The sequence below is a fragment of the Notolepis coatsorum genome (genome assembly GCF_963971535.1).
Source record: "Notolepis coatsorum genome assembly, chromosome: 3".
NCBI lineage: Eukaryota > Metazoa > Chordata > Actinopteri > Aulopiformes > Paralepididae > Notolepis > Notolepis coatsorum.
The window spans coordinates 120,803,698-120,820,937 of NC_140167.1; the positions used below are offsets into that span (position 1 = coordinate 120,803,698).

A 17,240-nucleotide genomic window follows, 5' to 3' on the forward strand; every position below is an offset into this window, starting at 1 on the left:
AGCTCCACAAATCATGTAAAACCCAGATTCGGCTCAAACAAGGGACTAAATACGTTTCGCAATTATGCCACATCAATGTGGAACGCCCTACCCAAAGCTGTAAAGGAATGTGAATCACTACCCACTTTCAAAAACACTCTCAAAAAACACCTACGTGAGACTGCAATTCGAAACTGGCCCCTACAAATGTCCTAACCTAGTTGTACAGTAAATGACCAAGTAAGGCTTTGTCAGTATTCCAATGTACAGTGTAAAATGTGTGTGTCCCCTACATAGCTGTCAACATTGGGATTTGAAAAAACTGGATATTTCGCCCCGCCCCCCTTCCCCCCGGCCCCGCCCCCTCCCAATGTAGTCTCCTCCCCCTCGTATGTATATTATATAATATATATATATATTGTCTGCACTGCGCAGCCGTGGAATCGCGAGGCCATAGATTTAGAATAGATAGAAAGGGCACATTGTGGTGTATCATAATTAATTTGTTGAATACAATAGGATTTTTATAACGTTGACACAAATGAAAGAATATTTACACTATGTTCTCGTTTACCTCTTATTTAATTCATTCATTAATTTAATTGTAGGCACTGTTTATATTGTACATAGTCCTGTGTGTTGTATATTGTGTCCTATGTTACGTTTGTGTTTATTGTCTCTTTCTATATACACCATGGGAAGGGGGGCACGTAATTTTAAAAACGGATACTGCTGTAATATAAAGTGAAATTCTACCATGCCTCAATGTATCAACTTTAAACATACACTAAATGTTAATGTTAGAAATGTTCATTTCCATTATTTCCACCATGTGCAACATTTCCTAAGAACAGCAATGTCCATTCTATCAACTCCAAATCTGCGCTATGAGCTCAATTCTCCCGGTGCATGCAGAAGTAGAATTGCTGTCTTGTTTTGGATGAATGAGTAGAAATGAAAAACGGAAATCTTGTTTTATTAAAGTAGTTTTGACATGTGATATAGATAAAGATATTGTTTCATTGTGTATTGATTAACTTTACATTTGCTCTTCATTACTTTACAAAAGTTATACTGGCAGTCTAATACAGCAATGGATTATGGGTAAATGCAACATTAAAGCAGTGCCAATGTAAGACTGACTTTATATTAAACGAATGACAATAATATAGTATAAAGTAGGGTATTATTTAGACTAAAGAATGGTGTTGTCTCACCCTACTCTCATGTTGAGGGAGAGCACCACACATACACTGAGAAACCACGGCCGAGAGTGAGCTCTCCGAGAACGACCCCACTTTGCCCGACAATTTAATGGCAACCGTCTTCCGGTCTGACTTCCTGTGCTAATGTTCTAATCTACACCGCTGCCACCTGTCGTCACGGAGGGGAATTGCAGCCATATTGTAAACATTTTAAAAAACGGGGACGGGATGATGGCCGGAAGGAAGGTTGAAATACGGGACAATCCCGGGAAAAACGGGATGGTTGACAGGTATGCTATGCATAGTGACATTTTGGGAGAGCTGTAGGCTCCACTTGGCTGCTTGGCCTATGACGCCAGGACCGGAAACACCTCCAGCAGAGCTCCTTTCATCATCAGTAACTATTTTACCATCTACAAGTAATCATTAGTGCTCAAAATACTGTTGTGGATGACTACAGAGTTTGTGGGTTTGGGGTCTCCCCTCCCTCAACATCTACCATTTGAGGTGCCCTTGAACAAGGCACTCAACCCAACTCAGCAACCAACAAAAAACTGTGGTTGCACTGGGCAGCTCCCAGGTGTGAATGTGTGTAACCATGAGTCTGAAGCAGGGCGTTGCTGAAATGGAGCATCTGTGTTCTTCAGTGAATCTAGCCTGGGTAAAATGAAGGTTAAACAAGCACATAATTTGTGATAACCTGCGACCATTTTGGCTACACACCATTTCTTGCTGCTTTGACATGTGCTTTACAGTGGCGAATCCTTGTGGAAGCCAACGGAAGCCATGCCTCCCTATAAATTCATATCAAATTATGAAATATGAAAAAAAAAAAAAAAAAAAAAAAAAAAAAATTTAATATAGTTTACATTCTTTTTCATCTGTGCATTTTTTCATCTGTGTGTTTTTTTTTTTTTTTTTTTTTTTATGTCTCCCTCTTCTCCTTCTCACTCCCTCTAACACACTGTCAGACTGTGCTCACTACTGCAGCTAGTATAGGAGAGAGGCAGTGGGTAGGTCTCTTTCTCCAGGCTTCCAGCATTATAGAGTGAGTCCAAACTCCAAATCCGATCCTAGCCAATCAGATTCGAGCTGACTGCCACTGTGCCACACCCTAAAAGTTTAAAACGGAGCTGGGAGGAAGACGTTCAGCATATTTTCCACCTGGAGGCGGGGCACTCAGAAGTTCACGTTTCCACCTAACTACCTAACGTGACATCCCAGTACAGTACTGAGGACCAGCAGAGCACACCACTGTGGATATTATGATTTAACAAATCTATCTGGCAAGAGGAGGACCACGTTATTGACCAGGTAAGAACTGAGCAGCCTGACTAAGGACTAACTAACGTTATCAGGCAAGCTTGTATACCCTTTCATGACTGCAATGCAAGCCAGGGGCTGGAATACGCAGTAACTTATTCCTCCGTAGTAGCCAGGTTAATGTGCACCATCAAGCACTGCTTAAAAGCTAGCGGTGGGTCCAAAATATATTGGATATAAATGTCAAAGGTACCCAGCGTTCCATTAGGGTTTCACACACAGATGCGGCGGGGTTTGAAAGCTTGGCGTTGCTAATAAACATTTTAAATCATTTTTATAAACGAGTAAAACTGAGGCTGAAATGACTGCTTCCGCATTTTACAGTAGGAGCGCTCTGATGGCTGGGCGCGCGGCGCAACAGACACGTGAATGAATGAATGAATGAATGAATGAAAACTTTATTTAACAGATTGCAGAATGGGTACAATACAGTACGGCTCAATACACACAATTGTTAAGGGGATGCAGACCAGAGAAATACGTTTGTCTTGTCACGTTTGTCTAATAGACATTTTTATAAACGAGTAAAACTGAGGCTGAAATGACTGCTTCCGCATTTTACAGTAGGAGCGCTCTGATGGCTGGGCGCGCGGCGCAACAGACACGTGAATGAATGAATGAATGAATGAATGAAAACTTTATTTAACAGATTGCAGAATGGGTACAATACAGTACGGCTCAATACACACAATTGTTAAGGGGATGCAGACCAGAGAAATACGTTTGTCTTGTCACCTTTGTCTAATAGACAGTCATATTCTCTCCCGGTGTTCTGCGGAATCCTACTCCCTCCTCGAAAACAACACCGGCCGTATGTATATTTCTCTCCCACCCACCCACCCCCTCCTAATGTACAGTCCCCTACCCATCATATGTATATACTCTGTCAGGATCTAGGGGTAACAGTACTGTATATTTGATGTCATGATGTCTTGTATGTCATAAATGTCACTATGAATTGAAAATGGGGGACCCTGATGTAAACAAGACAAACGTCTTTCTCTAGATAGATAGATAGATAGATAGATAGATACTTTATTAATCCCCTTGGGGAAATTCAGGGTATCTCGCAGCTCACATAGTATACAGACATTGACCATTCCCATACAGTAGTTACACGTTATGTCTGCATCATGAATTAAAATAAGTACATGATAAAATTCAATTAAATCATACCCATCAATATTACAATTAAAATTAAAATAGTAGCGTGATTAGATAAAAGCAGGTGTATAAAAACAGGTGTAAAAACAGATGTAAAAACAGGTGTAAAAACAGGTGTAACTATAATACGCTGTTGTACAGTCTGATGGCTGTGGGGACAAAGGACCTCCTTATAGGACCTCTGGTCTGCATCCCCTTATACAATTGTGTGTATTGAGCCGTACTGTATTGTACCCATTCTGCAATCTGTTAAGAAAGTTTGACTGGCCGCCGAGCCATACTGTAGTGTACATGGTGACTACTTGACTAAAAAAAAAAAAAACAAAAAAAAAAAATATTAATAAAAATATTTAATAAAATGTTTTTAATAATTTTTTTTGGCTTCCCCTGTTATTTTACCCACGCGACGCCACTGGTGCTTTAACCTGAGCTCTATAGCCATTATTAATTATTTTGTGGCCAAGTTGTAGACCATTGCCACTTGAATCCGCTTCAAGGTCCTTGACCTAGCATATCGTGCAGCAAAGGGAACGGCTCCCGCCTACCTCTGGTCAATGGTCTCTAACTACAGACCCTCAAGACCCCCACGCTCTACATCTTCTGGCCGCCTCAGACCCACTCCTATCCAAGCTCCGGGGGGGGTCATCAAAGAGAAGCCAGCTATTCTCGGTCCTTGTTCCACAATGGTGGAACGAATTTCCCACCACAGTCGGCACAGCCTAAACCCAGCCAATTTTCCGCCGTCGACTAAAAACACACTTCTTCAATCAATATACGAAATTAAAACATTATATAATGGTATAATTAAATGTTTTTATAAAAAAAAAATGAAAAAACAACCTTTGTACTGTCTTTTACTATCCATGCACTTTCCTACTAAATAATCGTCCTTGCCTATATTACTACCTACTATGCTAATATGTCTTTACTACTATGCACTCAAGATTGCACCCACGTTCAACACTGTTTGACGAACATTGCTACTTAGCTGAAAGAGTACCCTTCCTGCTGACCTGTTGTACAGAACTTGTAAGTCACTTTGGATAAAAGCATCAGCTAAATGACTACATTTAAAAATGTATATGTAGACCTGCTGGATATGTGTATGTGTCATGTCAGTTGGACTGACCGTGTACAAGTTATGGCTTTTCAAATGTGTACATCTTACCTTTGATTATAGCCTCACCATCTGGCAGATTGGGGTGAGATTTGTTGTGAGGCACTGGCACACTAGTATTGATCATTGTCTGCCATGTGATTTTTGTGAATAGTGCCACCATGTGGCCAAAAGAAGATTTTGCAGACCTCTTGCCCATGATGAAGTAAACACTTCAAATTTGGTATAAATTGGTGTAAAGAGATTCACGATGAACACGGAACATCCTGTTTACGACATGATTTCCTAAATTTGATTGAGTGTGCTGGTCATGTGGTTAGACATAGCAACTTTTTGAATTACACAATGGAAGATGTAGGTCCCTAGATGCCACATAGCAAGATGGGTGAGAATCGGGTGAACAGCCAAGGAGTATTAGGGGTAAAAGTGATACAAATAGTGTGGAATCCAATATGTCGGACATGGCTGGTCCTATTGGCACACAGGCACTGGGGAGTTCTGCATTTACTCTGGGTTGCCAGGTTGTGCAGGAATATTAAAACATACGGTATGTAGGAGATCTTTCAATCTAATTTGGCAAAGCATTATCCCCCAGACAAAGCCAGATTTAATTTGTGTCACTATATAAGTTAAATACGTTTTGTGGGTAAACAGAACATTCACGGGAGGCAGGTTATGGAATCCTAACAAACATACCGGTATATGTGGAGAAAAATTATCTCCAGCTTGGCGTGTTGCACAAATGTTATGAAATACTATACGTTTTCAAATTCATCATCAGTAATTAATTATGCGCCACTGGTTAGGCTACTATCACCTGAATTTACTTTTCTTGCTTTTGGGCCTGTTGCTCTATTCGATTACTCTATTCACACCAACCCAAACAAACTACACCATGGGGCTAGATGCTCTAGGGCAGTGTTTCTCAACTGGTGGGTCGCGACCCAAAAGTGGGCCGCAGGGCCATTTTGAGTGGGTCGTGGATGTGTGTAAAAAAAATAAAAGATAAAATTTTTTATTTTTATTTTTTGCACTACATATCTTTGTGAAAGTGGCTTCTCAGCTCTGGTCCAGCTGAAGACAGCAGTGGAACAGATTGGACATTGAGCATGACCTCAGAGTTGCTTTGTCTACCATCACCCCAGACTCTGAGACTCTTGTCGGGAGCAAACAACATCCCCAGTTATCCCATTAGTTCCCTGGAGTCTGCTAAGAAGCATAATTATTTATTATTATTATTATTATTATTATTATTATTATTATTATTATTATTATTATTATTATTATTATTATTATTATTATTATTATTATTATTATTTAATTTCATTGGGTTTTTAGCCCTAGTTGCACTTTTGTTGCAACCCCAGTTATCCCATTAGTTCCCCCAAACTTAGGTATGTTATGTTAAGCTAAGAAATCTGCTAAGAAGCATATTATTTATTATTTTATTTCATTGGGTTTTTAGCCCTAGTTGCACTTTTGTTGCAACCCCAGTTATCCCATTAGTTCCCCCAAATTTAGGTCTGTTATGTTAAGCTAAGAAATCTGCTAAGAAGCATATATTATTTATTATTATATTTCATTGGGTTTTTAGCAATAGTTGCACTTTTGTTGCACTTTTTTGTGTTTATTTCATGTTTTGAAAGATTGCGTATTACTGCAATTTTTTTTTTACATAAATCATAGTGGTTTACGACTTAATGACTAAGGAAAATGTTGGGTCCCGAGGCTAGACCAGTTGAGAACCAATGCTCTAGGGTTCGATTCAACTGGACTAAACAAGGCAGGTGTGAAAGCAGCCTACAGATGGACCCACTGACTGACTTATACTAGCTGCTTGGTTGCAGCTAAAGACAGCATACACACGCACACTATCTCTTTCTCTCTCTGTCTCTCTCTTCAGGTGTTACCCACCTCTAATAACAAACAGAGCCTGTCCGAACCTGCGGGCAGAAAGTAGCCTTTGCCTGTTTACGTTTACTATGGCTACCTCTCTTGTAAAGCCTCATACCTCGCAGTGACAGTAATTACAATGGCCGTTTAAATGGTACTTGACATATCAATTTGTCTGATCTCCTAAGTGGCATTTTCTTCCCTCTTCTTGAACTGCCCCCCCCCCCCTCAGGAAATTGCAACTGCACAACGGTAGCCAATCAAAGGGTCTCCAGGTAAACCCGTCGCTCCACAAGACCCCAGAGGATTCTCTGATGCACCACGGCTCAGTCAAGAACCCTGCTGTGGTAAATGCAATGCCTTCCTGTCTTTGTGTTTTGGAATACTTTTGTAATCTGTGAACATACCCGTAAAAGTGATTTGAATAGTTTGAACTTTGGAATAATATCTTTTCAGTTCAATTTCTAATCAGTAAAATTAATAGATTTTCCAAGTGACTGTAGCAAGTTGTTGTTACAGTATTGTCCGGTAAACAATCAATCAGATTTTTTTTATATAGCACATTTAACATGACACATGTCAACCAAAGTGCTGTACAGAGGGTAGATACACATAGATACATCTAGACAACATATAGACAATCACATCTCCGTTTTACGGGAGGGCACACAGGCAAACACACAGGAGAAGAGGGCACGAGTCAGTGAATATCGGGAAAAGCTAATAGGTAGAAGTGGGTTTTGAGTCTAGATCTAGATGTATTCTGTAGCGTACTGGAAGCCAATGAAGGTAAGATAAACATTTTGTTAAAGATTTAGCAATGTTATTTTTCTGGTTTCGTTCCTCTCTCAGAAACGCCCAGTGCCTTCGGACCCGCTGGATAACTTGGCTATAAAACGACAAAGACTAGTGGACCAGAGGTTGCAACCTCTGCCCCCCTTAAATGGACTGTCCAACAGCAAAGGAGGGCAAGACCACACACCCCCCCTCTCAACCCCCACCTCCACGCAAAGACAGAGTTTCAAAGGACGACACCGGTGAACCACGTCGGGAACCAAAATGACTTCCCTGTGAGCCAAAATGGCCTCCTGCCTATGCACAAACTGTCGAGCTCTTCTGATGCCCGTGTGTCGGAGCGAGGGGAGCTAGGGCCCGACACGAGCGTCCAACAGAAGGTGCAGGACGACTTGGCGGACTGTAAGCACCAGCAGGTCGCCAACTGCCTGCACAGAAAGAAGAAGTCAAAAAAGCATAAAGACAAGGAGAGAGAGCGGTTAAAAGAGGAAGGCGTTGAGTTACTGGAGACCAGCCCAGATCTAAAGCAGAACCCAGACAAACTTGATGGTAAATATTTATTCATCTATTTTTAATAAGGATTCCACCTAAATGCACTTTTAGGAGGTTGATATTGTGCCTTAGGTGTTCAAAGATCTTGTTTTCTTTTTTTTTATCAATCTTTGAATTATCAGCTGACATCATTGCATTGCCTGATTTGGTTGAAGGAACATTTAATGGGCAGTTATGATCCCGTATGTACCTACAGTACTGTATATTAAACAGTACTGTATATTATTACAAGGTACCATCACCAGGCGGTTAGGTGGCCGAGCGGAGATTGCGTTCGTCACCAGCCCCGGAGCTGTGAGCTCGATTCGCCTGTTCGAATCCAGCTCACAGCTCCGGGGTTGTCACCAGCTTGGCTGGCCGTCTGCACTGATACAATTGGCTGTATCAGAGGGTGGGAGAAGCTGGCGGGGTGGGTCCGGGTCGTTGTAAACAGCGACTCCTACAGTTCGGTTGGGGCGCCTGCTAAGCGCGGATTGGACTTGAGGGGGATAGTGTGGTCCTCCCACACGCTACGCCCTCTCAATGAGAATCCGCGCTGCCAGGTGAAAAGAAGCGGTGATTGGCTGGACGTGTGTCGGAGGAAGCACGTGGTAGCCTCCACTCTCCCAGATGATCTGACTGTGGGGGGTAAGTGCGCAGCGACCAGGAAGGGACTGGGAATTGGCATACGACTAACATTGGGATGGGAGAAAATCGGAGGAAAATGGAGGGGGAAAAAGACAAAAAAAAAAAAAAAAAAACAAGGTACCATCACAGCATTATGGCTTTTACAGCACATACAGGGTCCATCTCAATGACCGTGAACTCCACCAAACACCATTCCACAATCTTACTCGCAAATTAGTGTGCTGTTGATGGACATGTGAAGATTTCAGCATAGAAGGTCATTCCTACTCAAATGTACATTATTGTAAAAAGAAAAAGAAAAAAAGTATAATGTTACCATGCAAAATAGGATTAGTTTGATGCGTGAGAGTTAAAGGCTGGTGTTACCAGTACAAAAGAGGATTAGTTTGATGCGTGAGAGTTAAAGGCTGGTGTTACCAGTACAAAATAGGATTAGTTTGATGCGTGAGAGTTAAAGGCTGGTGTTACCAGTACAAAAGAGGATTAGTTTGATGCGTGAGAGTTAAAGGCTGGTGTTACCAGTACAAAAGAGGATTAGTTTGATGCATGAGAGTTAAAGGCTGGTGTTACCAGTACAAAAGAGGATTACTTCTCCTTGCATCTCTTCAACAATTGACGTTTCACTGAGGAATCGAGGATGAGACGCATCGTTATTTATATTTACTTTCCCATATGTTTGATCGGTTTGCATGAGACAAAATACAATACAATTTGATGATGTCATCGTATTGCATTTTCTTTACTTCGTGACCTTGTGAACATTTCTGGGGAAATGTCCATTTATGCAGTATTGCAAGTGTAACAGTCATTTAGATAGAATTCCCCTTTTGACATACCACGTGAATGCAGCTCTGCATCCTCTCCTCTCATATTTAGCACCGGATAAGGGAAACACAATGCTGCTAGAATAGGGCTGGCACTTTTCAAAATCTGTGCCATTATTATTGCATTTCCTGTTCAGGGCTGCATTCTTTCCCCTCTCTGTGTATTATAGTGACTCCCAAGTGGAGGTCCTGCTTGGTAAAGATCGGCGATAACACTTTGTTGCATCCGGACTGGGACTGTTCTCATGTGAATTTCATATTCTGTATTGTGTATCATAGGGCCGCAGGGCGTTCTTCCCGCATGCCTCGACGTCTTATCATCTGGCTGCGAGATGACTTGTTTCTTGGATGACTCTCATACGCACACAGCAAGGCTACGAAATAACATATGACCGCAGACTTTTGGAATTGACCGATGATAATTCTGTGTGCATGGGCTCTCCATGCAAGTGTTTATTTGACTTGCCAGCGGTGCACTTATCTCGTGTGCGTGTGTGTGTGTGTGTGTGTGTGTGTGTGTGGGGGTGTGTGTGTGTGTACTGTCTCCCATCCCTTAAGCCCACATCTCTAGAGTGATGTGTGTGTTATGTGCAGATGATTGACTCAATAACAGCTCGAGCTGCTGGGCTTTAGGTCTCCTGAGGCCTACGGTCTCTTAGCTAGTCTGCATACAGACAGACAGACAGACATGCTCACGACATGACCCACAGCCAAACAAAACCACACTACTCATTTACATTTGTATTACGGTGCCGCCATTAAACCAACACTTTAATACGATGCCGGTTCCTAATTAGTGCAGAAATCAATATTATTATAATTATTTTCATGCAAACACCAAATCACCAAATTAAACTTGGTGAATGCGATCTCTTGTTCTATCAGAGCTGTTGTTACATGCTTAACTATTGCTATGTTCCCTCTGACCTGCCTCTGAAAACCAGCATCTCAGATCCAACATATGGCTGCGCCACACTGTTTGGTAAATGGTAAATGGCTGCATTTATATAGCGCTTTTATCCAAAGCGCTTTACAATTAGTTCCTCACATTTGACCCATTCACGCACACATTCACTCACACATTCACACACCGACGGCGGAGGCAACCATGCAAGGTGCCAACCTTCTCATCGGGAGCAGTTAGGGGTTAAGTGTCTTGTCATGGCTGCACCACACTGTTCACAGTATAATTACATGGATCCTCACGGTTTTAGCCATGTTGGAACTGGTACCACTCGATACCCAACCCTATGCTACTAAACATTGAGCCTATGACAATGTGCAGTGGGGGACGGGCCCTTTTGAGTTTTCCTCAGGTTAATATAATTATAAATAATAGCCTTGTCTCATTTGCAGATCCTGACATCGAAAAGGCTGTTTCCTGTGTTGAGGAGAAGCCAGATTACATACTGTGAGTATAAACCCACGGTTTATGATGATCTTGTTTGTTTCTGTATGCAGTGTCAGGGCTGCCGTTGCATTTTTGCACATCTGAATTCTGTCTAGTTGTAACTGAGTTGATGGCGGAGATCACACCATCATCAGCATCATCTTAGATCACACCATCATCATCTTAGATCACACCATCATCACCATCAGCACGTTATTGGGTGTCACTTTTCGGTTAAGCTGCGAAGCCGCAACTCGTCATAATTCTCATAATCGATCCCTTATCTCAACGCCAACCATAACCACTCCTATGACCTAAAAGTTGCATTTAAAAACATCTTTCCCGGACCATGGGATCTAGTATTTACCTTGGCAGGACGCAGCATCTAGGCTTACCCCATCAAGGTAGTATAGGAAGCACTATGGTGCAATACTGCCACCATGAGGAAAAGGCAGCAACAACAACAGATGAATATAACTGAATATAAGGGACATTTTTGCAGCTCTGGACCTCATGATTTGAAAAAGGAATGCTAACAACAAACTATTTTAGAGGAACCGAAGAACAGATGTAAAACAAAATATATTTTTGAAGGACAATGGAAGAACTGTTGGTGATGACCAGGCCGTGTGCTTGGCCGAGAGGTATTCCACTCTTAACATAATGTCATCAAGGATAGTAAAATAGTAAAGAGAATATGGATAAGAATAACCACACACAGGTAGAATCAGCACAATCCAGTCTTTATTTATTATCACGCAGACGAACACACACATGCGAGATGGGCGACATGCGGGAGCACACGGACTGCGGCGGGGACCAAGCCAAGTGCTCCTGTCCGTCTCCGTCAGGGACGCAACAGTGTCAGCGATATGTTTAGCATGTTTTTCCATTGGGTTTATCTCTTTTTCTGGAGGGGAAAACCCTTGCGAGCACAGGGAGAACATGCAAACTCCACACAGAAAGGCCCGGGAGATACCCCACTTGGGTACCTGGCAACCTGGTCCCAAAGTGGGAATCGAACCCATGACCTTCTGGCTGTGAGGCGACAGACAGTGTTTATTCATTATTCATCCACGGACCTCCGTGTTACCATAGGAAATCATTCGGAAATCCCAAAAGTGCAATACCGGCTGCATCCTGCTAGGTGGCAGTATCGCCCACCCTTTGAAACCTTATTTCACACCGTGTGTTACATTTAAACCCCGCAGAATTTAGATGGAGCCAAGTAAATCGCTTCATCCGACCATTTCGAAACGCATTTAGCACACTCGATCCATAAGTTGTGCCAAGTTATGTCCGGGACCAGATGGACATCAATACTGGAAATCGCGATCAGACAATTGGAATATTCTTTTTGGAATAAGCTTGATCAAAGGTAAGGACTATATGACATAAATTTCACCTTGATCCTACAATGTTTTCATATCGATCCGGCCGATCAACGTATGTAGTATTCAAAACGAATGCCGTTACTAGCAATCAAAGTATGAAAAAACGACCCCCCCCCCCCCTTTCATGCATTCATGATGAAACATAATACCTATTATATACCTTTGAATTGGAAATAGTAGCGTGTACAGGCGAGCAACGTCAACGCTATTAGCAGAATTCACATATTGCTCCATAACACAGTTACCAGGAATTAGCCAGGATCACTCTGAAACTATACAATATTCACCACGGTATAACACGCAAACGTATACATGAAGAAAATTATTATTTTTCACATGTTGAACGATGGATAGTTGATGTCAAATGAGCCATAGTATTGTCTCCATAGCTATAATATAGAATATAGATATAGCCCCGCAAACACCGCAACGCACAGTGAAAATCCCTATACTTTACAGCGCTGGCCAACTAAGTACAAAGATGGGGAAACAGCGTGGCAGTCAATGTGTTAACAGCCGCGTCTTGTGTTTGTTTCTAGGACGTACAGCGCCATTACCAGCACAGAGCAGCGCCACAGGTACCAGGACGACTTCACCGCAGAGTACAGCGAGTACAAGGACATCCACTTCAGGATCGCCACCATCACTCACATGTTCGTCCTGCTCGGCTCCAAGATCAAGAGCCTGTCTCCGGGCACACAGGAGTATAAGGTACACATGATCATCATTCTACTTTAATACATCTACCAAAATAAACTCCTCCTCCACAACTCTACAGAGGGCACCCCTATAATCCCAAATCTTTCCAAACACCTCCAAATCCTTAATTACCAGATGTCTTGAAAATCCTTTGCACCGCTCTGGTTGCCATGGTAACCAAGGACTCTGTGGCAGAGGTGGTCCATGCGTAGAAGCTAGTTTAAGTGGATAAGGGGGTTGTCTGTCATTCTGTGGCAATAATAATAGGTATCATATACAGATGACTAGCGTAACCCTGTTTGTTTTGCACCCTGTAGATAATGGAAGACCAAATACTGGAGAAATACAAGAAGTATAGAAAGGTAAGCCATGATAACAGTCGCTGTCTTTAAAGTATTTAGGTCCTTGAAGTGCTTAAAGTGCATGATTTTTTTTAAACAGCCCATTTTTTAACAAGGTGCTTAAAAAGTCCTTGAAATTCAAATCAACCATTTGCATTGAATGTTTTGTTCGTCCATGATCAAACTGTTCTGAATCAAGAAATCTCTTTTCTTTGTTCTGTTTTAATCAAATCTGACCAGTCGCTGTCCCGCGCGCTACCAACTGCTTTTCCTCATTTCTTCGCTTGCTCTAGCTGGCAAGCAGGCCAAGAAGATGCTTAAAAAAACAGCATTTAAAAGAGAATTGTATCCTTCGAGTGACATCCTTGAAAATGAAAAATAGTGCTTGGAAAAGTACATAAAAGTCCTTGAATTTAATTTAGCAATGTCTGTGGGAACCCTGGGTTTTGTTTTTGTTCAGCTACAATGTTTTTTTGAGATACAGCCATTCAGCACCTTTTCCCCAAAAGGTTGTATCTGAATCAGGCCAACATTTCAATAAATAAACGAAACTAAACATTTCTATTACAGAAAATAGTGAATAACTTTGCCACGGATCATGGTTGGCTTGCTTGCGCTAACGGCCACAGTGAATATTTTTTATAGATTTCAAGGTAACATAAACCTACCATTATGGTTCAACTAAAACTAAAATAAAAGTGTGCCATCATTATTAGTCAAGTAAACAGTAGCTATATGGCAGAAAGCAAAGTGATATAGCTTGTTAATAAAAGGCATGAATATTGGCAAGAGGAGGGACAAACCACCTGAACTGGACGGACAGAGAAAAGCACCAGTGAAACCAGTCCGTAAAACAACTTCAACCAATCATTAACAGGGCATACAAATTATATTATCAAATCATCTTGGACATGAACGTGACTTTATCAATAAGCAGTTATTTCACATTACAGCCCCTTTAAAATACCTCTTTGATAATTTTGTATCATGGAATATCCCTTTAAGCTGATGAGATTGTGCTAGAATATGAACCTCATTTTGGTGTAAGAGCTCAAACATTGTATGGATCATAAAGTCAGATTCATTGTTTATGGAGCAGCCCTAGATCTTTCATCACCGATTGGATGGTTCTGACTGAACTGACCTGGGGGGGGGGGGGGGGGGGCACAGTAAGAACATGTCTGAATTCTTTAAATGGGTGACATCCTCCTTTAAGGCTTCAATTATAGATACTTCTAGGATTGTCCTCAACTAAAGACATTCTGACTGTCAAATAATTTGTCAAAGTAATCAATTTGTTGATTTAATTGACAAATGTATTGACAAATTTGGGCATCATAGCAGCATGGGGGAGGGGAGGTACAGGTATGGACATGGTAATAGTACAAACTAGGGATGCTCGATATTTGCTTTTTTACCGATACCGATATACCGATATTGTCCAACTCTTAATTTCCGAAACCGATATCAACCGATATCGACCGATACCGATATATGCAGGGTTTCCCCCCCCAAAAAACGGAATAATTTCAGGTAATTAACATTACATATCTCTTGTTGTGGAATTAACACAACATTATGCATACTTTTGACAATAAATAAAATCAGAATTTGTTCTTACTTGCTTGCCTGGTTAAATAAAGGTTATAGAAATGTAAAAAATAAAAATAAAAAATATTTCTTTTGAAAACCGATACCGATATTTTAATGCCGAAATCGGCCGATAATATATCGGACATCCCTAATTATAACATAAATAACGCCCTCTCCCATCTCCGCAGAAGTTCCCAGATTACCGGGAAGAGAAGAAGCGCTGTGAATATCTCCATCAGAAACTGTCCCACATCAAGCAGCTCCTCACAGACTACGACCTGGAGCAGCCCTCTTCATAGCAGCAGCTCCTGGAGCAGCCCTCTTCATAGTATCAGCTCCGGCTGCTGTGCTGCGTGGGACCAGTGATATCTTCAGACCGGTGACTCTTCTTTGCATAAAGAACACTGGCTTAAAAGAAAACGCATTTTCACTTCAGGCTCTCTCTCTCTCTCTCTCTCTGGAAGTTTTTGATTGACGACTCAAAGTGCGGTAAAACACAGCCTGTGATGGTCGATTGATGTCGATGGTTAAAAAAACAACACGACTCATCTCCCGTGGTTTCTATGAGCCTATACACTGTAATCACTGCAGAGAGATGCCGCCTGTATATCAACATACAAAGTCCAAGTGAAAAACAAAAGGCTATTTTGTTATTGCATTTTGGCGATTCCACTTTATTTATTTATTTTTGTTGTAAAATGGATTTGTTTGGAGGTTAATGTACCATGAACATACAATTTTAGTTTTTTTGTTCATACCCTTTTCAAACTAATGTCACTGTCGGCCATTTTGTTGATGATTTTAACTTATTCCCTTTTATGTTCCTATATGTCTGGGCTAACTCGGATCGCCCACCGTTGAGGAAGTACAACTGGTATTTGACTGGCAAGGCAAGTGTATCGTTTGAAGATTAATTGTTCCAGCACCACATGTGGCACCACACATTCACCTTCTAGAACTGATTGAGGACCGTTTGAAAGCAACTGGATCTGCAGAGCAGTGCGGCTGTTAGGAAATATACAGCTGGACAGTTGAGAGTTATTGTCACACTGGATCATTCATAAGCACACTTAGGCCGAGAGACTCTGCTTTACATTTTAAGCAGCTATATGAAGGATTTTAACATCAATATAATATATATATATATAATCTCACAATCACATTCATTTTTATCGCTTGGTACAATACTGCATACAGCATACCTGTACCTTGATGGGGTCTTCTCTGTCATTTTTCTTTGTCACTGGACTCAGATATAAACAAACACACTAGGGGAGATGCAACAGTGGCAACGTCCTTTTTTTGCGACCGGAAGCAACAGGGTTCATGGGAAATGATTATGGCCTTAGTTTTTAGAAACATGACCACAATATTGCGGTCGTTACATAAAGACTGCCCGTCTTCTCGCCATTAGTCTCATCTTCTTAAGGTGATTATACCGAGCTGTCCAAATACATTTGAACAATGATATATTGATGTTAGAAACACTACACTTCAAGTTAATCACAACGATACAAAGTATTTATTGCGCTCACCTCTTCTTACACTTTAATGGCAATGAGGGGACCAACAAGGCCAATGTCAATGACTGGTGCATGGATCTGGGGGGGAAATCTGCCTCATTCACTTATTGTCCCCATTTCCAATCTAGTGCAAAGTATTGTCCAAATGACAAACAGTCACAGTCGCTGTCTTTTATCTCACTTTCGTAATGCTTTGAACTACTGATATATTTATTTTAAGCCTTTTCTTCTTCTCCCCTGGGTTTTTAGATGTGTGTGCCCCCTCCCCCGCCCCCCCCCTCTGAACCTCTGCGCATTAGATCCAAGTGTTTAGTTTAAAAGCAGCTACTAGAACAAGGAGCAAGAGCTTGTAGACGACACACAAACTGTAAACCAAACACCATGTATCGTACGATGTCTCCGTCTCTTCATCCGTCACACATCACCAAAGACCAAAGACACGCAGAGATGACGAGCCCCTGACCCCCTTCACCCCAACGTTGACATTAAGTACGTCGACTGTTGATCTGGGACCAGCCATAGTGAGGTTTATATGGACCTGAGAAGTCAGATCCTATAGGTCAGTACCTTACTGTTCTTAATGTTTGATAAATACAGGCCTCGGGATCGGCCTGGCCTGCACCTAGACAGTCGGCCATCAGGGAGCCACACTTTGGGTCTGGAATCTGACATGTGGGATTTGATTTTTGAGAATTTAAACATTCTAATAATGAAACCTGTACGGTTCATTCTATGATGGAAGACATTCCACAAAGCATACACACATGAAAGGGTTAATGTTATTACCAGGTTCAGATCTTGAGTGGTGGGTTTAGTAACCT

General features: G+C 41.6%; 1 pseudogene across 1 annotated transcript; it reads left to right on the top strand.

Annotated features, from left to right (window-relative positions):
- Window positions 1–1,463: 1,463 nt before the first annotated feature.
- LOC311225976 lies at window positions 1,464–15,217 on the top strand (annotated as a pseudogene). The gene is made up of 7 exons: window positions 1,464–1,474; window positions 6,914–7,028; window positions 7,534–8,025; window positions 10,836–10,890; window positions 12,803–12,974; window positions 13,280–13,324; window positions 15,085–15,217. The product of its transcript is annotated as an uncharacterized misc_RNA (transcript).
- The last annotated feature ends 2,023 nt before the right edge of the window (window positions 15,218–17,240 follow it).